The sequence below is a fragment of the Mobula birostris genome, chromosome 2, assembly GCF_030028105.1.
Source record: "Mobula birostris isolate sMobBir1 chromosome 2, sMobBir1.hap1, whole genome shotgun sequence".
In the NCBI taxonomy this organism is placed as follows: domain Eukaryota; kingdom Metazoa; phylum Chordata; class Chondrichthyes; order Myliobatiformes; family Myliobatidae; genus Mobula; species Mobula birostris.
In genome coordinates, this window is record NC_092371.1 from 70,412,134 (window position 1) to 70,435,078 (window position 22,945).

Sequence of the window (22,945 nt, forward strand, 5' to 3'; positions counted from 1 at the left end):
GAAGATGGGGCCGCCCTTGTGTTCTCATGCCGGAGGCCAGTTCCTCGTACAGCAAGTCTTTGGGGATCCTCCCATCTGACATGCGGTGTACGTGGCCCAGCCAGCGGAGATGGCGTTGTTGGAGCAGGGTGAAGAGGCTGGGTATCTGGACACGGGTCAGGACCTCATTGTTGGTGACTTGGTCAGTCCATGTGGTGTCCATGGATGCATCTCAGGCTGCGACGGTGAAAGGCGTTGAGACGCTGCTCTTGTCTGTAGTAGAGGCTTCAGGTCTCACTGCCATAAAGCATTGTGCTGAGGATGCAGGCCCCGTAGACTGCAACTTTGGTGTGCGTCGTCAGCTTTCTGTTCTCCCAGACTCTTTGTCAGCCTGGCGAATTTTGAGGCTGCTCGTCCGATCCGTCTGTTGATCTTGGGGTCCAGGGAGAGGCTGTCCGTGATGGTGGAGCCAAGGTATGTAAACTCGTGAACTACCTCCAGCTCGTAGTTGTTGATGGTAATGGCAGGGGGGTGCTCAACACCTTGGCCCAACATGTTGGTTTTCTTCAGGCTGATGGTCAAGCTGAAGTCCTGGCAGTCTCTTGAGAAGCTGTCCATGAGGCGTTGCAGTTGCTCTTCAGAGTGTGTTGCCAGTGCGGCATCATCTGCAAACAACACGTTCCTGATGAGTACTTCACGAACCTTGGTTTTTGCCCTCAGCCGGGACAGACTGAACAGCCTCCCGTCCGATCTGGTGTGGAGGTAGACACCATCAGTTGATGTTCCAAAGGCATGCTTCAGTATGACTGCGAAGAAGATGCCAAACAGGGTGGGGGCAAGCACACAGCCCTGCCTCACACCGCTGTGGATGTTGCCTGAAGAAGAGCCGTTGAACTGAACAACACCCTTCATGTCTGTGTGGAATGAATGAACTAACCCGAGGAACCTCAGGGGGACAAACAATCCTGGCGAGGATTTTGAACAGGCCATCTCTACTCACAAGGTCGAAGGCCTTCGTGAGGTCAATGAAAGCGACGTAGAGTGGTTGTCTTTGCTCTCTACATTTCTTTTGTAGCTGTCGAAGGGAGAAGATTATGTCGATTGTGGAGCGTCCTGACCTGAAATCGCACTGAGACTCGGGATATACCCTTTCGGCTATTTTCTGCAATCTGTTCAGGACCATGCAGTCGAAGACCTTCCCAACGATGCTCAGCAAGGAGATTCCCCTGTAGCTATTACAGTCGCTTCTGTCCCCTTTGTTCTTATATATGGTGACAATGTTGCAGTCTCTCATGTCTTGCGGCACTGCTCCCTCTATCCAGCACTGGTACAGTAGTTCGTGAAGGTGGTTTAGCTGGACGCCCTTTGCGCATTTGATGGCCTCTGGTGGAATGCCATCCAATCCTGGTGCCTTCCCAGTGGGCAGGCTGTCGATGGCTTTACTCAGCTCTTCGGCAGTCAGCAATGCATCAAGTTCCTCCATGACAGGCAGGCATTCCACGGCGTCTAGCGCGCTGTCCAAGATGCTGTTTTCTCTGGAGAAGAGTTCAGAGTAATGCTCCACCCATCTCTCCATCTGCTTGCCTTTGTCATTGATGGTCTCGCCTGTTATGGTTTTCAATGGTGCTGTCTTGCTCTGGGTTGGCCCGATGGCTTTCTTGATCCCCTTGTACACTCCACGGATGTTGCCTGTGTCAAATGATGACTGAATGCAGTCGCATAGTTGTAGCCAGTAGTCATTTGCACAGCGTCTGTCTGGCTGTTTCCTGGGCCTTGCTTCTTGCTGTCCTTAGCGCTTGCAGTGTTGTCTGGTTGGGGTGGTGTTTGTGCTCTAGTAGTGCAACACGCTTCACCTCAATGACAGCGGTGAGTTTATTTGAGCTCACTTCAAACCAGTCCTGTGTATTGCCCCGTTTCTCCCTGAAGGCCTTGAATGCAGTGCTGAGGATAGTGTCCCTGAGAGAGTCCCATCTCTGCTGAGCATCTCCTTCTGGTGGGTCTGCAAGGGGAGCATCCTCCAGTGACTTGATGAACTCTACAGCTTTGTCTGGGTGTTGTGTCTTACTGGCATCGATTCGCTGCTTGCCTGGAGGCTTGGCACGGTGCATCTCCTCCGGCCGAAGTCTGATCTTGCAGCAAACCAGAGAGTGATCTGTGTCGCAGTCGGCACTCTGAAAGGAGCGAGTCATGAGCACGTTTCTCAGGTGACGGCATCTTGTGATTATCAGGTCTAGCTGGTGCCAATGTTTGGAGTGGGAATGCCACCAAGACACTTTGTGCTGAGCTTTGGTCTGGAAGTAGGTGTTAGTGACACACAATTCGTGGAGCATGCAAAGTTTGAGCAGTCGTTGCCCATTGTCATTCATGCTACCAATCCCATACCGCCCCAGGCAGCTTGGCCAGGAGTTGTGGTCGGCGCCCACTCTGGCATTGAAGTCACCAAGTAGCAGCAACTGTTCCTGACTTGGGATCTCCTGTATCATCATTGTGGTCGTAGAACTTGTCCTTTGTGTCTTGTGTAGAGTAGAGGGTTGAGGCATAGACGCTGACAAGGTTGACAGACCCGTCAGATGTGTGGAGTCAAAGTGAGAAAATCAGCTCTGTCCCTTTCTCGCTAGGCTCTACCATCTTCAGCAGCGAGTTCTTCACGGCAAAGCCAACACCATGCTCTCTGGTCTCGTCCTGCCAGAAGAAGGTATAGTCTCTTTCACGTAGGGTTCCCGACTCTGCGAGACGTGTCTCTTGGAGCGTTGCGATGTCCACTTGGAGTCTCAACAGTTCACTGCTAATCACTGCTGTCTTGCGTGTGTCGCTGATCTCCCAAAGGTCATCTGATATACCAGTTGTCATGGTCCGTATATTCCAGCATCCTAGTCTGAGTGCTGGCTTCTTTCTTTGTCTTCTAGTTGTGCTTGGTGCAGCGTTTACAGTCCGCAGTTCGGCCTACTTGTATCCCTAAGCCCCACGCACCCAGTGGAGTGGGCGGACCGTGGTGGGGCAGCACCGAATTGTCTGGGGGCTGCCCAGCTTGAGACGGGCGGTAGCTGTCCAGTGAGACACGATGGTCTCTCCCTCCGTCGAAAGCAACCCCTGGCGCCTTGCTCTACGCCAGTCAAGCGCAGGCTTATAACTGGTAGACTGCTGCTTTCCGTATTGTGCCGTCGTAGTGAGGCGACGCTGGAGTATCCTCTCCAGGGTGCAGGCCTGGGCAAGGTTGTATGGAAGACCAGCAGTCTCCCTTCTCCACGACACCGATGTTGTCCAAGGGAAGGGCAAGGGCCGATACAGCTTGGCACCAGTGTCGTCGCAGGAGTTGCCAGAACGAGGTTGAAGGCAACGTCGGACTGCCTTAGGGACTCCAGCTCCGGATTTGTCCTCAGGGTTTACTCCCAAAGCCTTTGCCATGAGTGGGTATGGGCGCAAGGCAGCGGAGGTTTGAAATCAGAGTTTTCCCTCTCTTAGATGGACTGCCATCCCAGGCTGACGAGCTCCATCTACCCGAAGCACTGGTTTTAAGGCACCAGGACCCACCTTTGCCTCTTCTCCTGTCAGTAGAAACAGTTCCGCTGGGTTTAGAGGCTAAGCCACATGAGAAGGCCAGGAGTTGGACTTAGTTGTCAGAGGCTATTTGAGGCGCAGGCTCATTATTACATCCTTCACTTTGGATGGAGAGTTCAGAGTAGAAGTATTATTTTCTGCCTATTCTCATCCGTCTTTTACATTCAAGTACAATGCATTGTGTCAATTTCAGATTTGCATGAGGGACAAGCAACCAGAGTAATTACAACAGTAGAGAGGAAACAAGGTACTGGAGGATTTTCACATTCTTTTAACAACTCAATTTACGACTTTTAAAATTTAGATTATCATGTAGTCAGATATTTACTTTTAATCACGTGCAGTAGCCTAACTGCAGTTCATATCATACAATACATGCAGATACAGCCATGAACATGTAATTGTTTAAGAATCCACAGGTGAATAAACAGCAGGCCATTATCTAAAATATAAATTTTAGAATGATAACATAAAAAAAATTACAGAAACAAATAGATTCAGCCAAAATGCTGTAATTAGAATTTTTAAAATTTATCCCTTGACAAGCCTCTCACAAACAGATTATAATGGTAATTTTTCATTAATGTCGAAGATGATGCTGGTGAGAGACAGTGACAATTTACTGGCAGGAAATAAAAGACTTTATATGTAAAATGATCACTGCAATCGATAGCCTGTAATTTCCCTTTTGGAGTTGAATAGCCTGTACGAGCTGGCATTTTTGTGGTGTTGAGTGGAAGTCTCAGAAGTGCAGGACAGTTGCAGCGTGGTGTGTACAGGCCGAATTGAAGTGGTGAGGCCTGGGTCCGAGAGTGAGGAACATGCTCATGTTTGACCGATTTAAGCGCTTTGCGAGATTGGAAAGGTCAGCTACAGCTGAATTGAGGCAGTGGGTCCTGGGCCCAAGAGTGTATAAAAGTGATGGGACGAGGGTTGGCCAACTTAAGTGCTGGACCAGATTGAAAAGGTCAGAGTGTCGGGGCCAGAGGAGAGGGACAAGCCGTTGTTCGGCTCACTGCTTGGCAAGCTTTACTCATCTCTGCATTGAACTGCGACGAATGGTTTCCTGCACCAGCTGTGACTGGCTTCATGGCTGTGGACTCAACTTTTGTGAACTTCAGTTCTAAATGTTCCATAAGACCATGAGATATAGGAGCAGAATTTGGCCCATCAAGTCTGTTCTGCCATTTCATCAATGTTATCTGCTTACTTTCTACTGATTGCACAATTTTTTTCTGCACGTTGGGTGTTTGACAGCCCTTATCAATGGTTTCTATTTTGTCTGCCTGTAAGGAGATGAATCTCAAGGTTGTATATAACATACATACTTTGATCATAAATGTGTCCAAGGAACTTGTGGTACTTACAAAGTTGCATCACAAAAGCAGGGTCTTTTCAGAAGCAGGGTGGCTCGTGGTCAAAATGTCTGCAGTTCCCACAAACCCCCACTGGCTGAGAAGAAAAGCCTTCGACAAGATTCCAGACTGCTGCATGAATGGTAGGTGAGAAAGAAGACTGCTTTATTTGTAAGTTACTTGTGAGAGTTAGTTTACACTTGAAATGATTTCCTATGTAAGGTACACAAATTTAACATTCTCTAATATTAAACACGAGAAAGTAATTATATGGTTAAAGTCTGCGGATGCTGGAAATCCAAAGCAATACGCGCAGAATACCGGTTGGGGGGTGGGGGGGGGGGGATCTCAGCAGACCATGTAGCATTTATGGAAAAGAGTAAACGGTTGATATTTTGGGCCTAGACCGTTCTGGTACTGAAGAAGGGTGTCGGCCCGAAATGTCGACTGTTTATTTTTTTCCATGGACGCTGCCTGATCTGCTGAGTTCCTCCAGCATTTCATGTTGCTTTTAACATTCTCTGATTGATGAATGCAATTGTCTCCCAAGTTACCAGCAGCAGCAGCAGTAGTGAATTAAATGATCCTCAATACCATGAGGTTTCTGGTTAGCTTGGTAGAATGTACAACACAAACATGAGGGTTCTGTCTAAGTCAGGCTGTTCTCTGGGCAGCCTGGCCTAAAGTGATGAGTGGGACTGGAGGTGTTAATGAGCTGACTGTCCTCAGCAACAGAAACCCATTAAAATCAGTTTTTACAACTTAAATTCTGTTCCTTAAATGAAGTTGTTTTAGAACTGACAGAGCAGACCTTTTAGATTTTATGGAACACCACCTGGTGGCCACACCTCAGATCTGTAGGTACTGGAAGCAGTCTTTTGGAGGAACACACACAAAATGCTGGAGGAACTCGGGAGGCCAGGCATCATCGGTGGAAAAGAGTAAACAGTTGACATTTTGGATCAAAACCCTTCGTTCTGATGAAGGGTCTTAGTCTGAAACATCAACTGCTTACTCTTTTCCATAGATGCTGCCTGGCCTACTGAGTTCCTCCAGAATTTTGTGTGGGTTGCTTGGATTTCCAGCATCTGCAAATTTTCTCAAGTCTGATGGAGGAGGTCAGCAAGTCGAACAACATCTGTAGGAGAAAAGGAATTCCTACCCTCACCACATGACTTGCAGTGGACTGAAAAGCTTGAGCATGCAGATATTAAGGAAGATGATGTGCTGGAGGTTTTGGAAAGCATCAAGTTGGATAAGTCACCTGGACCAGACGGGATGAACCCCAGGCTACTGTGGGAAGCGAGGGAGGAGATTGCTGAGCCTCTGGCAATGACCTTTGCATCATCAGTGAGGATGGGAGAGGTTCCGGAGGATTGGAGGGTTGTGGATGTTGTTCCCTTATTCAAGAAAGGGAGTAGGGATAGCCCAGGAAATTATAGGCTGGTGAGTCTTACCTCAGTGGTTGGTAAGTTGATGGAGAAGATCCTGAGAGGTAGGATTATGAACATTTGGAGAGCCATAATAATGATCAGGAATAGCCAGCATGGCTTTGTCAAAGGCAGGTCGTGCCTTATGAGCCTGATTGAATACTTTGAGGATGTGACTAAACACCTTGATGTAGTGTATATGGATTTTAGCAAGGCATTTGATAAGGTACCCCAGGCAGGGCTTATTGAGAAAGTAAGGAGGCACGGGATCCAAGGGGACCTTGCTTTGTGGATCCAGAACTGGGTTACCCACAGAAGGCAAAGAGTGGTTGTAAATGGGTTGTATTCTGTATGGAGGTCGGTGACCAGTGGTGTGCCTCAGGGATCTATTCTGGGACCCCTGCTCTGTGATTTTTATAAATGACCTGGATGAGGAAGTGGAGGGATGGGTTAGTAAATTTGCTGATGACACAAAGGTAAGAGGTTACAGCGGGACATTGATAGGATGCAAAACTGGGCTGAGAAGTGGCAGATGGAGTTCAACCCAGATAAGTGTGAGGTGGTTCATTTTGGTAGGTCAAATATGATGGCAGAATATAGCATTAATGGCAAGACTCTTGGCAGTGTGGAGGATCAGAGGGATCTTGGGGTCTGAGTCCATAGGACACTCAAAGCTGCTACGCAGGCTGACTCTGTAGTTAAGGCGGCATATGGTGCATTGGCCTTCATCAATCGTGGGATTGAGCTTAAGAGCCGAGAGTTAATGTTGCAGCTATATAGGACCCTGGTCAGATCCCACTTGGAGTACTGTGCTCATTTCTGGTCACCTCACCACGGGAAGGACGTAGAAACCATAGAAAGGGTGCAGAGGAGATTTATAAGGATATTGTCTGGATTGGGGAGCATGCCTTACGAGAATAGGTTGATTGAACTCGGCCTTTTCTCCTTGAAGCGACGAAGTATGAGAGGTGACCTGATAGACCAAACATCAAAATGGGAAAGAAATGTGATCTCAGTGACTTTGACCATGGAGTGATTGTTGGTGATTGAGTGGCTTCAGTACCTCAGAAACATTGATCTCTTGGGATTTTCAAGCCCTGCAGTCTCTAGAAGAGTTTACAGAGAATGGTGTGAAAAACATTCAGTAAGCAGCAGTTCTATCGGGGAAAGTGCCTTGTTAATGAGGGAGGTTAGAGGAAAATGGCCAGACTAATTCAAGCTGTCAGGAAGGCAACAGTAACTCAAATAACCATACGTTACAACAGTGGTGTGCAGAAGAGGATCTATGAATGCACAACACATCAAACCTTGAAGTGAATTGGCTACAGCAGTAGTAGACCATGAACAGGAAATACCTAATAAGGTGTCCACTGAGTGTATGTCATAAGACCATAAGAGATAGAAGCAGAATTAGGCCATTTAGCCCATTGAATCTGCTCCACCACTTCTTCATGATTGAACCACTTTCCTTCTCAACCCCATTCTCCTGCCCTCTCCCCATAACCCTTCATGTCCAGAGAAATCAAGAAATCATATCCTGCTATATAATTTGACAACCTTCTTTACCATCTACAGGTCCATCAATTTTCACGTTGTCTGCAAACTTAGTGATCAGCCAACCTCCATCTTCATTCAAATCATTACTAAGTATCTCACAAGCAGAGGTTGAAGCACTGTTCTCCGTGGAATACAATGCTGTCAGACTTTTAATCAGAATAACATCACTGCACCTTTACCCTCTGTCTTCGATAGCCAGGCCAATTTTGCTATTCAGAGTGACCAGAACACTGAAATCATGTGCCTTAATTTTTTGAAAGAGCCTTTAAATGGTTTACTAAAAACCATATAGACAATATCCACTGCCCTGCTCTCAACAATTAGATCCATTACCTCCTAAAAGTAGCTTTATTTGTCATATGTAGTACATGGAGACATACAGTGAAATGCATCATATCAAATCAGCAAGGGTTGGGCTGGGCTGCCCATAAGTGTCACCACACTTCCGGCACCAACATAGCATGCCCACAAATCACTAACCCAAACCGTACATCTTTGGAATGTGGGAGGAAGCCAAAATACTTGGATGAAACCCATTCCATTTTGGGGCGAATGTTCAAACTCCTTACAGGCAGCAGAGGGAGTTGAACCCCAATTGTACAGCTGGTGTTGTAATAGCATTACGCTAATTGCTGTGTTGCTGTGCCTCCCCATCTCAGAAAACCTCAGTCTGGTTCATAATATGTGACCTCCTTGCACAAAGCCATGCTGAGTATCACTAACAAGTCCATGTTTTTCCAAATGTGAGTAAATCTGCTCTCTAAGAACTTCATCTAATAATTATCCTACCACTGATCTCAGGCTCACTGGCCAACATTAATTGACACACATGCAAGAAGTAAACAGTATTAGGTAATAAGGTTTTGACAATGTTTACAATGTTGATCCTGTGTTGTTTTTAATGTAGCAAAGGAGGATATGATCATGATCAAGTAATGGGAATGAACCAGACCAGATGAAAATGAGTTTGAACATCCAGGCACTGGAAAGCATCATAAATGCACTTTAAGATAATGTTACACAGAAAGGCAAAGAGCAAAGCCATGATAACAGACCCAAGAAAACTGGAGATTTTTGAGCAGGAGAGAGTAGAATTTTCAAAGATAAAATTGACAGCAATGTTGGCAAGCAATGATACAGAACAGCAATGGGGAACATTTATAACAGTGTTTGACAGGGTGCAGGAAAGATAAATTTTGGTGGAGAGAAAATACAAGCTAAAAAAAACCCTTGAGTCTGTGGATTAATAAAGACTTGAGGGAGCAATTGCTGGTAAGGACAGAGCCATAGATTAAGTACATTGACAGCAGGGGAGAGATAAAAGGGAATACAAATGCATTAGGAGAGTGAAAAAATAAGAACACAAAGAACAATGAAATTAAATAATCAAAGAATATAAAATACTTTACAGGTACATCAAGGCTAAGAAGTTCAGAATAGGAACAGGCTATTAATGGATAGATAGGATAATAGTAAAGGTAATGATAAGGAAATGGTGGAAATATTAAGTTACTTTCCTACCATGTTTACCAGGAGAATAGATTAACAATGCCATGGATGGTGAATAGAGATATGATTGTGTTTAAAACAGAATGAAGAGAAATATTAAACCCAAAGCGAATGAGAATCTTAGATTAGATGCATTGCATTGGAATCTAAGGAGGTGTAGAGTCATTGTTGCTCATACTTAATAATTTAAAAGAAGATTGTACTAGAGAAGGGGGCAGAGTTTGTCCGGTGTATTATTGACTGGTTAGCTTTATTTTGATGGGGTAAAATAACACAAACATGTTAAAAGAGGGATAAGACAATTATCTGAAAGCAAACAAAAACACAAATGTGAATAGCCAACGTGGCACTTAAATGACAGGATCTTGTCTGACCAAAGTTATTGAACATTTTGAGGATTTAATAATCATAATAGGCAAAAGTATTGTACTGGATGCAATTTACCTAAATTTTCAAAAGGTTTTAATAGAATAGTACAGCACAGTACAGGCCCTTCGGCCCACAATGTTGTGCCGACTCTCAAACCCTGCCTCCCATATAAGCCCCCACCTTAAATTCCTCCATATACCTGTCTAGTAGTCTCTTAAACTTCACTAGTGTATCTGCCTCCACCACTGACTCAGGCAGTGCATTCCATGCACCAACCACTCTCTGAGTAAAAAACCTTCCTCTAATATCTCCCTTGAACTTCCCACCCCTTACCTTAAAGCCATGTCCTCTTGTATTGAGCAGAGGTGCCCTGGGGAAGAGGCGCTGGCTATCCACTCTATCTATTCCTCTTATTATCTTGTACACCTCTATCATGTCTCCTCTCATCCTCCTTCTCTCCAAAGAGTAAAGCCCTAGCTCCCTTAATCTCTGATCATAATGCATACTTTCTAAACCAGGCAGCATCCTGGTAAATCTCCTCTGTACCCTTTCCAATGCTTCCACATCCTTCCTATAGTGAGGTGACCAGAACTGGACTCCCTAGTGTGGCCTAACCAGAGTTTTATAGAGCTGCATCATTACATCGCGACTCTTAAACTCTATCCCTCGGCTTATGAAAGCTGACACCCCATAACTACCGTATCCACCTGTGAGGCAACTTTCAGGGATCTGTAGACATGTACCCCGAGATCCCTCTGCTCCTCCACACTAAGTATCCTGCCATTTACTTTGTACTCTGCCTTGGAGTTTGTCCTTCCAAAGTGTACCACGTCACGCTTCTCTGGGTTGAACTCCATCTGCCACTTCTCAGCCCACTTCTGCATCCTATCAATGTCTCTCTGCAATCTTTGACAATCCTCTACACTATTCACAACACCACCAACCTTTGTGTAATCTGCAAACTTGCCAACCCACTCTTCTATCCCCACATCCAGGTCGTTAATAAAAATCACGAAAAGTAGAGGTCCCAGAACAGATCTTTGTGGGACACCACTAGTCACAATCTTCCAATCTGAATGTACTCCCTCCACCACCACCCTCTGCCTTCTGCAGGCAAGCTAATTCTGAATCCACCTGGCCGAACTTCCCTGGATCCCATGCCTTCTAACTTTCTGAATAAGCCTACCGTGTGGAACCATGAGGTTAGAGATTGTGGAGTCAGGGAAATTATAACAGATGGTTGTATTGTGAAGCAGTTTCTAAGAAGAACCCATGCATTTCCAATTTTTGGAGTTGGAGCTAAAGAAAGTCATTCATTCTACAAAAAAGGTGGCTAACTGTATTATTCATGAATCAGTGGTGTGGCCATATTTAATCACTGTTTACATCAATATGAATAATACTTCGATTATATGAATATACCACAGCCATCACCAACTTAATCAAGATCTGTGTGGATGAATGTATGTGTTACAGAACATACCAGGTTTTCCCAAACCAGAAGCCTTGGATCAACCAGGAGATTCACAGTCTGCTGATGGCTATATCTGTGGAGTTCACAACCAGCAAACAAGATACTCAAAACCTTCTTATTGGGAGACCACGGTCAGTATGGATTGGTAATAACATCTTCTCCTTGCCGACAATGAACACCTCAAGGATGCAATCTTAGCCCACGGCTCTACTCGTTCTACATTCATGATAATTGGCTCAAACACCATCTATAAATTCACTGATAACTCCACTGTTGTTGGCAGAATCTCCAATGGCAACATGGAGCTGTACAGGAATGAGCTAGATTAGCTGGTTGAGTGGTGTGGCAATATAATCTCCCCATTTAATGTCAGCAAGACCAAGGAATTTCAGGAAGGGGAATTTGGTAAAACACACGTCGGTCCTCCTTGAGAGGTCAGTGGTAGAAAGGATGAGCAGCTCAAGTTCCTGGGAGTCAATATCTCAGAGCAGTAACACATTGACACAATCACAATGTAGGCATACCAGTGGCTATACTTCATTAGGAATTTGAGGAGACTTGGTATGCCACCAAAGATATTTGCAAGTTTCTACAGCTGCATGGCTGTATGAGACCCGATCAGTTACTTCTTTCCTGATAATCCTGATACAATCTTTTTAATTCTTCTTTTCATCCTCAATGAAGCCTCTATAACACTTTTATAGTATCATTACAAAATCTTTATACAGATCTCTAAATGTGGTGTAATCAAGGTTCAATACAGGTTCAGTATAGCTTAATTTTTTGTTTCTGTCCCTCTGTTTGGTTTGGTTATTTTGCTAACTTGTTGCAAAACTTCAAATGATAGGGATAGTTGTACTCTGCAGGTTTTCCTAACAAAATTACTGTCTCACAATTATTGACACTGAACTTAATTTGACTATTACAGTGGATTCTATTTGGCCCATTTAAGTTGCTGTCACAATTGGCTGAAGTTTCATGGAAATAGTTTAAAAAGTTGTTTTTTTAAAAGACAAACTATCACTTAACAGAGTAACAAATTATGTATTTAAATGAAATACAGAACAAATTAGAACATATCAATACTAGTGGTGGTTGTCTGTCATATCCAGTGATAACAGGAAACCTGTGCAGACGAGTTTTCAAAGTGGAAAAACCGGCTACGCTTATACTCGTTGGAATTTAGAAGATTGAGGGGGGATCTTATGAAACGTATAAGATCCTAAAGGGATTGGACAGGCTAGATGCAGGAAGATTGCTCCCGATGTTGGGGAAGTCCAGAACGAGGGGTCACGTTTGAGGATAAAGGGGAAACCTTTTAGGACCGAGATGAGGAAAAACTTCTTCACACAGAGAGTGGTGAATCTGTGGAATTCTCTGCCACAGGAAACATTTGAGGCCAGTTCATTGGCTATATTTAAGAGGGAGTTAGATATGGCCCTTGTGGCTAAAGGGATCAGGGGGTATGGAGAGAAGGCAGGTACAGGGTTCTGAGTTGGATGATCAGCCATGATCATACTGAATGGCGGTGCAGGCTCGAAGGGCTGAATGGCCTACTCCTGCACCTATTTTCTATGTTTCTATGTTTCTTTGAGTGGCCATGATGCCATCAGGAGCCTGAAAAGCAACCAAGCCACTAGTGTTGAAGGGATCCTAGCAGAGATCCTTATGGAAATTGAACCAGCACTCCAGCACCGCATACATGATTTGCTCCTCAAAACCTGAGAAAAGGAACAACTGCCCTCAGAAATGCTCCAATAGTGACCACATTCAAGAAGGGAGACAAGGAATTTTGGAGGCATCTCCCTCCTGTCAACAACAGGCAAAGTGCTTACATGTATCCTTATGAACTGACACTTTCCGCTATCTGACGAAGTATTTCCTAAATCACAGACTGATATCCCCAATCTAGAGCTACCACAGACATGATCTTCATAGCATTCCAATTACAGGAAAAATTCCATGAACAAAGGCAACACTTGTACTTACTTTTCATTGATTTGACAAAGGCATTTGATACAGTAGTCGAACTCTGACATATACTATCAAGATATGGCTGTCCTGACAAGTACTTATGAATATTGAGGCTACTGTATGATGGTATGTCAGCCACAGTATTCAGCAACAGTGGCGCTGAATTGGAAACCTTCACTGTCATCACGAGGGTCAAACAGGCTGTATCATTGCACCTACTCTATTTGCCATCTTTATTGCTGCCAACCTTCACCTTATTGCCCAATACCTGCCTCAGGGAATTCCAATTGTGTATAGAATGGACAACAGGCTTCGGAACCTCAACCGGTTCAAGGCCAAGAACAATATCAGGACCACTACTATCATCGAGTTTCCATATGCAGATAACGACACCATCCAGTATACTCTGAAGAAGACCTCCAATGTATCCCGAATGCCTTTGCCAAGGCATATAGAACCCTGGATCTTGTTTTGAATGTAAGAAAGACAGAGGTCCTATATCAGCCACTGCCCAACCAGCCATTTATCCAGACCTCCATAAAAGTTGACAATATCACCCTTGAAAATGTAGACAACAGGAATTCTGCAGATGCTGGAAATTCAAGCAATACACATCAAAGTTGCTGGTGAACACGGCAGGCCAGGCAGCATCTCTAGGAAGAGGTACAGTCGACGTTTCAGGCTGAGACCCTTCGTCGGGACTAACTGAAGGAAGAGTTAGTAAGAGACTAACAGTGTTGCTTGAAAATGTAGACTACTTTCCCTACCTTGCAGCCTTCTCTCCTCAAAAGCAGACATGGACTCACAAATCAATCACCTCAGTAGTGTTATTGGAGCCCATGCAAGATTAAGGAAATGAGTCTTAAAAGTCTGTGACCTGCAAGTTCAAACAAAACTTTTGGTCTACAGGGAATTTATCCGTTCTACATATTGTATGGAGCTGAATCATACCTACAGAAGACACTTGAAACCCCTGGAACAATACCACCAAAGTAACTTATGAAAGATTTTGAGGATCATCTGGAAGGACAGATGCACTAACACCAAAGTACCGGAGGAGGCCAACATGAACAGCATTTCCACCATGATAAAGCAATACCAACTCCAATGGACAGGTCTTGTCAATTTCATGTCTAACTCATGTCTCTCCAAACAGATCCTTTACTCCAGCTGAAGGAAAGTCAGTGAGCTCTTGGTTGGCAAAGGAAATGCTTTAAAGATAACAACAAAATCATCCTGAAGAAATTCATCATTGTATCTAAAAACTAGGAAGATGTTGCACTCCTGAGATGCACCTGGAGGAAACATATTCAAGGTACATGAGAACAACGTCTGCTGTGTAGCAGAAAACAAGTGGCAGCTGTGAAAGGAGAGAATGAACAACCAAAAGACACAACCACTAACCAAAGGCACCATTTACTTGTGTCCACTCTGCACCAGAATATGTGGATCCCAGATCAGTGCCTACAGCCACCTGAGGACCCACCAGCAGATAACCCCTTCAGAAAACATCTTACTCTACTCCATTCATTGCAGTGTTATGCAGAAGAGCAAGTCCGAATGCACAAAAACGTCAAACATTAAAATGGATGGGCTACAAGGCTCCTCCCTGTACCTAATTAGGTGGTCACTGAGTGTATACCACCATTCAGAATGTGATAATCCAGTTTTTCCACAGCTAGTTGGATAGCACAATGTTCAGAAATTCTAACACCATGAAAACGTAACTTATGAAATGAGAAACTGTTACAAACTGTAGGAGTAAATTTACTGTGCATTAATTTATAAAAATGATAATCTCACTTAATTAAACATTAAGGTTAAAATCTACAAGACACGTTTGGGTCATTTTGACGTTGAGTTCAAAAGACATTGTTAGAACTAATGCAGAGAAATGTTGGGGACTGGTAGAGTCCTGGGCTGGACGTCCTGCTCATTTCAGGAAGGTAAACTGTCTCCCATAGCCTCTCCATTCCAGGTGTAGTGATTGCCGCAGGACTACCGTTTGGCTTGCCATGCAGGAGGTCACTCACATATGGCCTCTCCTACACTATTGTGCCCATGGTAACACCTTCACGTGGTGTCCCTGTTCTTACTGAGTTCACAATGTCATTGACCGGGGTGGGTGTTCGTGGTATAACTGGGCAGGTAGGCTGGGTTCATTTGCCTTGGTTTGCAGCCAGCCCAGGAAAAGGACAACTCAGATTCCAAACCCAGGTAGCTGGGACTTGGGACTCGTTAGCTTTGTCAGGAAGTATGTCTAGAAGGAAAACTCCGATACTTAACCTGCAGCCTTGTGGTCGCCGCAGCTCGCTGTGCTATTATGGAACGCCCCCACGGCCTAAAGAGTGGAATCGGCCTGCGTGCACCGATCCTAACTATAAACCACACAGCGCAGGCGGGAAGTAAGTCCCACAGCGATGGAGACCCCTTCTGATTTTCGCAAACGAAGAACCAGGCAGCCATCCATTCACAGAAATGTTGCGATGCTGAGATTAGGTTTACCTCCTCCTCTAACGTGCAACCAAGCGTAATATTTTATTAAATAAATTGAATTTAGCATTCCTAGAGTTTTAATATTTAGACTGAAATATATTAAATCCCAAACATAATTATAGCTGTGGATTGATGCAATTCATATGCTTTCTCAGCCCCGAAACTTCGTCTCCAAGTGATCTTTCTTACAAAAGAAAGCACATTATTAACGGAGTTCAGCTGACCCATACTGCTCAGCGCGAAAGAAACAGCTCTATCATCACGCTGATTTTTTCTTAAAATTCATTTTCACGTCCGACGAAGACCACACTCTATTTTCAAAGACGTGTCTCTCTACTTAAGATATTTAAGCAAACAGACACTTGTATAACGAAGACACAGCAAATAGGACATAAACATTATTTCACTTGGCCGTTGTTAATGTAATCCGTTTTTACAATCCAATTGGCGTGTTCTCCTGCGGAGTTTTAATCCCCGATCAAGTCTGCGGTTCCTAAGACTATATTTTCTCGTCGATATGAACAAACTAACCACGAATGTCACGATAGCATTGCATTATCGAGGAAAGTTACGTTTTTTTGGCAGCACGTACAAATTTGCGAGGATTTTATTCCAGCAGTATCGTGGGGTTTAAACTATCCACTGTGTATTTTGATGGACTCGAAAAGCAGTTAGAGACCTAAATCCTGCCGCAAAGTCTACAGGTCTGTCAAAAAGACTACAGAAAACTCGGGTGAAAGGCTGAGAAAAAATAAGCTTCGTGTTTTAGGATCCTGTTAATGCAGCAGAGGGCGTGTGTGTGCGCACTTTAAATTCAGGTCATTGACCTTCCTATCCACCCCCACTACTACTAATGCACTGACAATTGTACCTGCAATTTACACATTCACTTAGATATACTACGGATAGTAAGAACCCTGCCTGTTCTGGACACAGCCGCCCACATTCTTCTAAGTACCAATAAGCATTTTTCAAGGAGCTGCACGTACACACAAGCAATTTTTTTGCCATACAGGCTTTGAAATGCACGATGGGATATTATCATAAGATCAAGTACCGTTGTTAAATTAAATCTGTTAACGCCAGCAAAATTAAATCCACAAAACATAGGTCTTAAGATAAACTTCTTTAAGTGAGGGTAGTAGCAAACTCCTCCTCCACTCCAATAATGAAATGGACGGGGTATGTTGCAGCATTTTACATAAGAATGCCATTCTAATATAACAATGCAGTAACCAAATTATCTGTGGGATTTAAACTTGCCCTCATGATATAATCATACAATGTTACTCAACTCAATCTTCGTAGAATTAAAATAGATCCTACAGTCTAACACTTGTAAATCCATGCATGGCCAATTGAAACATTCCTTTGAAAAGGAGATTGAAGCTAAAAATATCCTCGTTCGCATTCCTGAACCATGAAGGACAAGGAAAGGGACAATGGGCTTGGAGTAGCCAGAGAAACTATAGAAAACATGCGTGGTGAAAGAGACATGCTGTGGACCATCCAAAAATGTCGATAACGAATTCTCAATGGCTGGATGAGTGGTAACTAAAATTAATACAGAGTGGTCATTGATAGAGAGCCTACTTGTTTGAGATTCCACTCAAGTTTAGACAGAGGTTGACTCTGTATCATATCCCTGAATAACCATCATCCCTGTATCAAAGAACTCTGCATCTTCTGAACTAAACAACTACTGCCTGGTGGCACTAATGCTAATCATCATGAAGTGTTTTGAGTGGCTGGTAAAGCACATGTCAAAAACTTCATTCCTGCTGCTTTGGACACTCACTTGCTGACAGAACTATTCCACAACAGATGCCATAGCTTCTGTCATGCACCTGACCCTGACACACCTAGAAAACAAGGACACTTATATCAGAATGCTGTTTCTGGATTTCAGTTTGGCATTTAACACTATTGCCCCACAGACCTTGGTGAACAAACTTATCCTCCTTGGTTGAAATAATCTACTTTGTGTAACTGGGTGTTGGACTTCCTAACCAACAGACCTCAGGTAGTCAAAATGCACAATTGCTCCTCCCTCCCCATCATCCTCAACACAGGTGTCTCCCACAGATGAGTACTGAGCCCATTGCTCTCCATGCTGCTCACACATGACTGCTTGGCCAAACACCTGAGTAATCAAATTGTCAAGATGGGACAGTAGTGAGGCTCATCACCAACAATGACGAGACAGCCTACAGAGAGGAGATGATTGAACTCGAGGCCTGGTGCCAGGCAAATAACCTCTTCCTCAATGTCAACAAGGCAAAGGAGGTGGGTATTGTCATCAGGAGAACTCACACCAATTCTCACCCTTCTTTGCATCGGTGGTATAGCATTGAAAACTGCAAGCAGTTTCAAATTCTTGGGGCTGCACATTTTACATGACTTCTCATGGTCTCAGAACACATTCTTCACAATCAGGAAAGCTCACCAACACCTCTAACTTTTGAGGAGACTTAAGAGAGCTGGACTATGCACATCTAGACTCATATTATTTTACAGACGAGCAGTAGAAAGCATCCATAAGGCGTGGTACGGAAGGCTCCATAATGGGTAGTCAAAATGGCCAACACATCACCTACCATCAAGGACATATATACAGAAAGGTGCTGTAAAGGGGCCAGTAATATCATGATGGATCACACTCTCTCTTCTTTCAGTTAGTCCTGACGAAGGGTCTCGGCCCGAAACGTCGACTGTACCTCTTCCTAGAGATGCTGCCTGGCCTGCTGCGTTCACCAGCAACTTTATAGTGTGTTGCTTGAAATTCCAGCATCTACAGATTTCCTCGTGTTTGCACCCTGCTCATGGATTGTTTGTCCCATTCCCATCAGGGAGCAGGCTATGTAGCATCCACGCCAGGATCACCAGATTCAAAAACAGTTATTTTCCCTAAGAAGTAAGGCTGATTAACAGCTCCACCGACTAACCCACACTACCACATCCCCAACTACTACTACTTTAACATTTCCTGTCAGTCACTTCTGTGCCTGCTGTTACTTTATCAATCTATGTATACAAGCTATCTTACGTATTTATTGTGTTCTTTTTATCATTGTATACTTCTCATCATGTTTTTTTTCTATGCTGCATCAAATCCAGAGGAACAATTATTGTATCTCCTTTGCACTTGTGTACAGGAAATTAATCTTGAATGAATGCTGAGAATTCTTTGTCAATTCTCCAAACATTTTGAGATATTCAGACTAATGCCTTCGCTGCATTTAGGTATTAGCTTAAAAATGTACTGGTTCTAAGCAGGGGATATAGTGGAGACATATGACATAAGATTTCATAATCCATTGATTATTGAAAGATGGGTGAAATATGGTGAATTTTACCTGTAATGAATTTCTTATTGCATTGAATCAAAAGTCATTATTTATAGCACAATACTTTTATTAAACTTTGGATTAATTGAAGAGAATAAACAAGGGTGCCATCATCACACAGCAATTAGTGTAATGCCATTACAAGACCAGCAACCCAAGTTCAATTCCAGTGCTATCTGTAAGCAGTTTGTACATTCTACCTGTGACCACATGGGTGTCCTCCAAGTGCTCCAGTTTCCTCCCGCCTTCCAAAGACATATGAGTTAGTGTGTTAATTGGCCAGCATAGGATCATTGGGCTGGAAGGGTCAGTTATTGCGCTGTATCACTAAATAAAATAAAAAAAAACATAAGGCTGGAATTATTGTGATATTCTTTTGCCGACACTACTTACTGCATTTAAATAAACCACTCTTGCTCAAAAGGAACTTATGAACAAAGTAAAGTAAACTTTCCACAAAAGCCACTCGAAGGTTCAACTGCAGAAATATAGGCCAGGTTTATCAGAACTGATCTTTTACAGTTGATTCATTTAGATAACAATTCTTATATAACTTTCTTTATTTGGTGAAACATAACAACCTCACTGCTTACTTCGATTGGTTTTGGTCCATCAATTTATTTTTCAAGGTGGACACCACCACAAGGCTATTGAAGATCCTGGTCATTAGTTTTTTGCAATTTTTGTATATTGGATTGACTGGCAGGGGGTATCCTGTATTTACTTTTTTATTATTTAGAGATACAGTGTGGAAAACGCCCTTCCAGCCACACCACCCAGCAACGCCCGACAACCTCAATTTAACCCGAATCAATTTACAGTGACCCATTAACCTACTCAGTACACCATTGGTGAGAGAAAACCGTATGACCTGGAGAAAACCCATGCATTCCGTGGGGAGGACAGCTTCCTTACAGAAGATGCCAGAATTGACCTCTACACTCTGACTCCTGGAATGCAATGGTGGCACCCAAATGTACATATGATGGAACTGCTGCTGTCCAGTGAGCTGATTTTAAACAAAGACCCATTAAATAAATTCAATTCATAAATTGTAGGTGGAAAAAATAGACTGGGGCTTATGTAGATGACACATCCCTTCTTCTCCTCCTCCCTGTCTTTCCCTCTCACTTCCTCCCTCCTTTTCCTTTCAACTCCCACTCAGGCCCACCCTCTCTCTGCCTCCGACTCACTCCCTCCCCCCCTCTCTCCTTTTCCCACTCATTCCTTCCCTCTCCACCTCCCATTCACTCCCTCGATCTCCACCTTCCTCCGTCTCCCAGTATTTCTGCTTCCTACTCACACGCTCCCTCCCAAATCATCCCCCTCTTCACCTCCCACTCACTCCCACCTTTTCACTCTCCCCACCTCGCTCCCCCCTCACCACCTCCCCACTCTCACTGTGCCTCCCCCCCTCTCAACCTCCTACTGCCTCCCAATCTCTCTACCTCCCCCCTCGCTCCACATCCTGCTCCCTCCCTGCATAGCACCACCTCCCACTTCCTACCACCCTCTCCACCTCCTGCTCCCTCCCTCTCAACCCCCAACTCACTTTATTCCTCCCTCCCCCTCTCTCTCAACCTCACACAGCGTCCTTCCTCTCTCCCCACCTCCTTTCCTCTTTCCACCTCCTACTCACTTGCACTCCTCCCCACCAGTCCCTCACTCCCCCTTTCTCAACCCCCAACTCACTCTCTCCTTCCACCCCCACTCACACGCTACCTCAGCCCCACTCCCTCCCTCTGTCACTCTGCCTCCCTTTCTCCCTAGCTCCCTTTCGCCCCCTACCTCCACCTCTCACTCCCACCCTCACTCTATCACTGCTCTCCAACCCTCCCTCCGCCTCCCATTCACTTACATTACATCATCCTCCCCACCTCACCATTCCAGCCACCTCCCCCCTCATTTCAGCGCACTCACCTCCCACTTTCATTCCTCTCCCTTTCCCCTCCCCTTCACCCACCCACCCCTTTCCCCTCCCCTTCACCCACTCCTTTCCCCTCCTCTTCACCCACCCACCCCTCCCCCTGACTCCCCCTCCCACTCCAACCCCCCACCCCTCCAACCCTTCCCCCTGCAACCCCTCCCCCAACCCCCTTCACCAACCACTCCCCCCTCCAACCCTTTCCCCAACTCCAACCCCTCCCTCTGCCCCAACCCCTCCCTCCTCCTCCCTTCCCCTCTCCCCTTCAACCCTCCCCTTCCCCCTTCAACCCTTCCCCTCCCCTCCTCTAACCCCTCCCCTCCCCTTCAACCCCCCTTCTCCCCCTCCAACCCCCCTCTCCCCCTTCAACCCCCCTCTCCCCCTCCCCCTTCAACCCCCCTCTCCCCCTTCAACCCCCCTCCCACCCCTCCCCCTTCAACCCCCCTCCCTCCCCCTCCCCTTCAACCCCTCTCCCCCTTCCCCCTTCAACCCCCCTCCCACCCCTCTCCCTCCAACCCCCCACCCCCTCCCCTTCAACCCCCACCCCAACCCCCCTCTGCCCCTCCCCCCCAAACCCCCTCCTCCAATCTCCCTCCCCCTTCAACCCCCTGCCCCAATCCCTCCCTCCTCCTCCCTTCCCCCTTCAACCCTCCCCCTCCCCTTCAACCCCCCACCCCCCCTTCAACCCCCTCCCCCCAACCCCCCTCTGCCCCTCCAAACCCCCCTCAACCACCCATCCCCTCCCCCTTCAACCCCCCTCCCACTTCAACCCTCCTCCCCCTTCAACCCCCACCCCTCCACCCCCTCCAACCCTCCTCCTTCAACCCCCCTCCCCTTCAAACCCCTCCCCCTCCTCCAACCCCCCTTCAACTCCCCCTTCCCCTCCCCCCTCACATTTCAACCCCTCCCCCTTCAACCCCCCTCAACCCCCCTCCCCCTCCAACCCCCACTCCCCCCTCCCCCTTCAACCCCCCCTCCCCCTCCCCCTTCAACCCCCCCTCCCCCTCCCCCTTCAACCCCCCTCCCCCCTTCAACCCCCACTCCCCCTTCAACCCCCCTCCCCCTTCAACCCCTCCCCTTCCACCCCCCTCCCCCTTCCCCCTTCAACCCCCCTCCCCCTTTCAACCCCCCTCCCCCTTTCAACCCCCTCCCCTTTCAACCCCCACTCCCCCTTCAACCCCCACTCCCCCCTCCCCCTTCAACCCCCACTCCCCCTTCCCCTTCAACCCCCCCTCCCCCTTCAACCCCCCTCCCCCTCCCCCTTCAACCCCTCCCCTTCCACCCCCCCTCCCCCTCCCACCCCCCCTCCCCCTCCCACCCCCCCTCCCCCTCTCCCACCCCCCCCTCCTCCTCCTCCCTCCTCCTCCTCCCTCCTCCTCCTCCTCCCTCCCCCTTCAACCCCCCTCCCCCTCCCACCCCCCCTCCCCCTCCCCCTCCCACCCCCCCTCCTACCCCCCCTCCCCCTCTCCCACCCCCCCTCCCCCTCTCCCACCCCCCCCCTCCCCCTCCCCCCCTCCCCCTCTCCCACCCCCCCTCCCCCTCTCCCACCCCCCCCTCCCCCTCTCCCACCCCCCCCTCCCCCTCCCCCCTCTCCCACCCCCCCTCCCCCTCCCCCACCCCCCCTCCCCCTCCCCCACCCCCCCCCCCTCCCCACCCCCCCCTCCCCCTCCCCCTTCAACCCCCCCCCCCCCTCCCCCTCCCCCACCCCCCCCTCCCCCTCCCCCTTCAACCCCCCCCTTCCCCTTCAACCCCCCCCCCCTTCCCCCTTCAACCCCCCCCTCCCCCTCCCCCTTCCCCTTCAACCCCCCCTCCCCCTTCCCCCTCCCCCTTCCCCTTCAACCCCCCCCTCCCCCTTCAACCCCCCCCCCCTCCCCCTTCAACCCCCCCTCCCCCTTCAACCCCCCCTCCCCCTTCAACCCCCCCTCCCCCTTCAACCCCTCCCTCCCCCTTCAACCCCTCCCTCCCCCTTCAAC

General features: G+C 46.8%; 1 long non-coding RNA gene across 1 annotated transcript in view; it reads right to left on the minus strand.

Moving 5' to 3' along the window:
* Positions 1-22,945, minus strand: part of LOC140187499 (uncharacterized) — a 31,248-nt gene that overhangs the window by 7,696 nt on the left and 607 nt on the right. The window contains exons 2-3 of the long non-coding RNA XR_011883112.1: positions 19,249-19,375; positions 4,905-5,024 (exon numbers count right to left, since the gene is read on the minus strand). This is a non-coding gene — a long non-coding RNA (uncharacterized lncRNA). The remainder of the gene's footprint in view (positions 1-4,904; positions 5,025-19,248; positions 19,376-22,945) is intronic.